Below are 4,952 nucleotides of genomic sequence, written 5' to 3' on the forward strand. Positions count from 1 at the left end.
ATTTAAAAAATAAAAAAACATCACAGAAGTTAGCAGTAACTGAACTTGACCTAGATAAATAGTAATGAACCTAATAATCCTCTATTGTGACCTAGCTTGTAGGTTTCTATGAATTTGTGTAAAACTCGGAAATATTAAAATTTATTAATAAATTATTTATAATTTATTATAATTACTTGAGATTATAGTTTTGAGATTTTGTATATAAATTGGATAAATTCTTATTTATAATTTAGAATTTTTATAATTTAAAATAGTGAATATTTTATATATCTTAATTTTAATATTTTTAATTTTATTTTATAAATAAAAGAGAATTAATTTACTTATCTCCAATATATATTACATTAGTATTTAACTAAAAATAATTTACAGATTTGGTAATTTAAAATATATTTTTAAGATGAATACTTTAAATATAATTTGATTTGTAATTATTATTCTATCTTTTTAATTATTTTATAAAATTACACTATAATGAGCGGATAATTTATACTCTTTTTGGCATTATTTTTACATAGTTTTTAGTATGTTTTAATTACTTTTTATTATATTTTTATTAGTTTTTATTCAAAAATCACATTTCTGGACTTTTTTATGAGTTTGTGTACTTTTTTGTGATTTCAGGTATTTTCTGGCTGAAATTGAGGGACCTGAGCAAAAATCTGATTCAGAGGCTAAAAAAGGACTGCAGATGCTGTTGGATTCTAACCTTCCTGCACTCGAAGTGGATTTTCTGGAGCTACAGAAGCCCAATTGGTGCGCTCTTAATTGCGTTGGAAATTAGACATCTTGGGCTTTCCAGCAATATATAATAGTCCATATTTTTCCCGAGATTTGATGGTCCAAACTGGCGTTCAAATTCAGCCTAAAACATCTTGGTGTAAAACGCCCAAACTGGCACCAGAATTGGAGTTAAACGCCCAAAGTGGCACCAAAGCTGGCGTTTAACTCCAGGAACAGTCTAAGCACGAAAAAGCTTCAATGATCAGCCCAAGCACACACCAAGTGGGCCCTGGAAGTGGATTTTTGCACTATCTGCACTTAGTTATTCATTTTCTATAAACCCTAGTAACTAGTCTAGTATAAAAACTACTTTTAGAGATTTATTTTAAAGTCGGTCTTTTGTCAAGCTTATGCTATTGTACACATTTGGAGGCTGGCATCACGGCCATGCCTAGACCTTTCACTTATGTATTTTCTACGGTGGAGTTTCTACACCCCATAGATTAAGGTGTGGAGTTCTGCTGTTCTTCATGAATTAATACAAGTACTATTGTTTTTCTATTCAATTCACGCCTACGTCTTCTCTAAGATATTCACTCGCACTTCAACCTGATGAATGTGATGATCCATGACACTCATCATCATTCTCACTTATGAACGCGTGCCTGACAACCACTTCCGTTCTATCTGCAATAGCTTGAGTGTATATCTCTTGGCCTCCTGGTTCACGACGCATGGTTGCCTCTCCTGACAACAGAGCATTCCATTCAGTGAGTTCAGAGTCTTCGTGGTATAGGCTAGAACCATTGGCAGCATTCCTGAGATCCGGAAAGTCTAAACCTTGTCTGTGGTATTCCGAGTAGGATCTGAAAAGGGATGACTGTAACGAGCTTCAAACCTGCGAATGTGGGACACAAGTAACAGTGTGCAAAAGGACAATGGTCCTATTCCGACGCTAGCGGGAACCGACAGATGATTAGCCGTGCAGTGACAGCGCATATGGATTTGTTTTCATCCGAAAGGATCATACAGCTTGCCATGGAAGGAAGTAACGCATGGTTGGAAGAAGGCAATAGGAAAGCAGAGGTTCAGAAGCAACAAAGCATCTCCAGTCGCTTATCTGAAATTCCCACCAATGAATTACATAAGTAACTTTATCTTATTTTATATTTTATTTATATTTTAATTATCAAAATCTCATAACCAATTGAATCTGCCTGACTGAGATTTACAAAGATGACCATAGCTTGCTTCAAGCCGACAATCTCCGTGGGATCGACCCTTACTCACGTAAGGTTTATTACTTGGACGACCCAGTGCACTTGCTGGTTAATTGTGCGAAGTTGTGAAAAAGAGTTGAGATTACAATTGTGCGTACCAAGTTGTTGGCACCATTGAGATCACAATTTCGTGCACCAAGTTTTTGGCGCCGTTGCCGGGGATTGTTCGAGTTTGGACAACTGACGATTATCTTGTTGCTCAGATTATGTATTTTTATTTTATGTTTAAAGTTTTTTGTTTTAATTTTAAAAAAAATAAATAAATTTTTTTTTCTTAAGAACAAAATAAAATATGTTTAGTTTTCTAAAAATTCTTCAGCATTTTTAAGAATGAATTCTACAGTTTCAGATGAAGCTTTTATCATCACAGAAGCTGGTTGATTCCCATCAATTTGGCTGTTGTATATAATGTCCTGCTGAAGCTTGGCTAGCCATATCTAATCTTTTTAGACTGAAGCTTTAGAACATTGCATGATTTCTGGAATTCGTAAAAACAATTTTGAATTTCTTTATTTTCTTTTTTAAAACAATTTTCGAAAAATACAAAAAAATTTTCATAAAATCATAAAAACCAAAAATTGTGTTTCTTATTTGAGGCTAGTGTCAAATTTTAAGTTTGGTGTCAATTGCATCTTTTTAATTTTCTTAAAATTTTCGAAAATTCATGCATGTGTCCTTCATTGATCTTCAAGTTGTTCTTGATGATTGTCTTTGTTTGATCTTTACATTTTCTTGTTTTACGTCTTTTCTTGTTTTTCATATGCATTCTTGAATTATTAGTGTCTAAAGTTTAAAAATTTTTTTAAGTTTGGTGTCTTGCATATTTTTATTTTCTTAAAAATTTTTAAAAACATGTTCTTGGTGTTCATCATGATCTTCAAAGTGTTCTTAGTGTTCATCTTGACATTCAAAGTGTTCTTGCATATTTTTCTTGTTTTTTTTATTCATAATTTTTATGTTTTGCATCATTTAGTTGTTTTTCTCTCTCCTCATAAAAATTCAACAATAAAAAATATATCTTTCCCTTTATTTTGCTCATAAATTTCGAAATTTTGAATTGATTTAGTCAAAAAGTTTTAAAATTTAATTGTTTCTTGTTAATCAAGTCAAAATTTCAAATTAAAAATTTTATCTTTTGCAAATCTTTTTCAAAAATAAAATCTTTTTCATTTTTTCTTCATATTTTCGAAAATTTTAAAAATTAATTTTCAAAATCTTTTTTTATTTTTATTTCATATTTTCGAATTTATTACTAACATTTAATGTTTAGATTCAAAAATTTTCAAGTTGTTACTTGCCTATTAAGAAAGGTTCAATCTTTAAATTCTAGAATCATATCTTTTAGTTTCTTATTAGTCAAATAATCAACTTTATTTTCAAAAATCAAATCTTTTTCAAAATAAAATTTCAATCATATATTTTTCAAAATCAATTTCAAAATCTTTTCTAACTTCTTATCTTTTCAAAATTGATTTTCAAATCTTTTTCAATTAACCACTTAAGTTTTTGTTTGATTTTAAAAGTTTACTATTTCAATCAAATCTTTTTGAAAACCACCTAACTACTTTTCTCTCTCCAATTTTCGAAAATCACTAACCACTTTTTCAAAAATCTTTTTAATTAATTAATTTATTTAGTTTTCAAATTTTATTTTATTTCTTCCCTTAATTTTCGAATGCTAACCAATAATTAAAATAAAAACAAAAATATTTTTCTTTTATTTTAATTTAAAATTCGAATTCTCTCTCTCTCTCATCTCTTTCTATTTATTTATTTATTTACTAACACTTCCCTTCTTCTTATAATTCGAACCCTCTCCCCCTCTCTGTGTTCAAATTCTTCATCTTTTCTCTTCTTCATTCTACTCTTTTATTCTTCTACTCACATAAAGGAATCTCTATACTGTGACATAGAGGATTCCTATTCTTTTCTGTTCTCTTCTTTTTCATACGAGCAGGAGCAAGGATAAGAACATTCTTGTTGAAGCTGATCCGGAACCTGAAAGGACTCTAAAGAGGAAGCTAAGAGAAGATAAAGCACAACACTCTGGAGAGGACCTGACAGAATTTTTCGAAAAAGAAGAAGAGATGGCCGAACCCAACAACAATGGTGGAGATGCAAGGAAGATGCTTGGTGACTTTATTGCACCCTCTTCTGACTTCTGTGGAAGGAGCATCTCAATTCCTGCAATTGGAGCAAACAACTTTGAGCTTAAGCCTCAATTAGTTTCTCTGATGCAGCAGAATTGCAAGTTTCATGGACTTCCATTGGAAGATCCTCATCAGTTTTTAGCTGAATTCTTGGAGATCTGTGATACTGTTAAGACCAATGGGGTTAATCTTGAGGTCTACAGACTTATGCTTTTCCCCTTTGCTGTAAGAGACAGAGCTAGGACATGGTTAGACTCACAACCTAAAGATAGCCTGAACTCTTGGGAAAAGTTGGTCAATGCTTTCTTGGCCAAATTCTTTCCACCTCAAAAATTGAGCAAGCTTAGAGTGGAAGTCCAAACCTTCAGACAGAAGGAAGGTGAATCCCTCTATGAAGCTTGGGAAAGATACAAGCAATTGATCAGAAGGTGTCCTTCTGACATGTTTTCAGAATGGAGCATCATATGTATATTCTATGATGGTCTGTCTAAATTGTCCAAGATGTCATTGGACCACTCTGCTGGAGGATCTCTTCATCTGAAGAAGACGCCTGCAGAAGCCCAGGAACTCATTGAAATGGTTGCAAATAACCAGTTCACGTATACTTCTGAAAGGAATCCTGTGAATAATGGGACAACTCAGAAGAAAGGAGTTATTGAGATTGATACTCTGAATGCAATATTGGCTCAGAACAAAATATTGACTCAGCAAGTCAATATGATTTCTCAGAGTCTGTCTGGAATGCAAGCTGCATCAGGCAGTACTAAGGAGGCTTCCTCTGAAGAAGAAGCCTATG

At 32.2% G+C, this 4,952-nt stretch overlaps 1 non-coding gene across 1 annotated transcript; it reads right to left on the reverse strand.

The window, feature by feature from the left end:
• Positions 1–4,495: 4,495 nt before the first annotated feature.
• On the reverse strand, positions 4,496–4,599 carry LOC112746189 (small nucleolar RNA R71). The gene has a single exon (XR_003174084.1). It is a non-coding gene; the product is annotated as a small nucleolar RNA R71 (small nucleolar RNA).
• Positions 4,600–4,952: the final 353 nt, after the last annotated feature.

Source organism: Arachis hypogaea, chromosome 14 (assembly GCF_003086295.3).
Source record: "Arachis hypogaea cultivar Tifrunner chromosome 14, arahy.Tifrunner.gnm2.J5K5, whole genome shotgun sequence".
NCBI classification, from domain to species: Eukaryota; Viridiplantae; Streptophyta; class Magnoliopsida; order Fabales; family Fabaceae; genus Arachis; species Arachis hypogaea.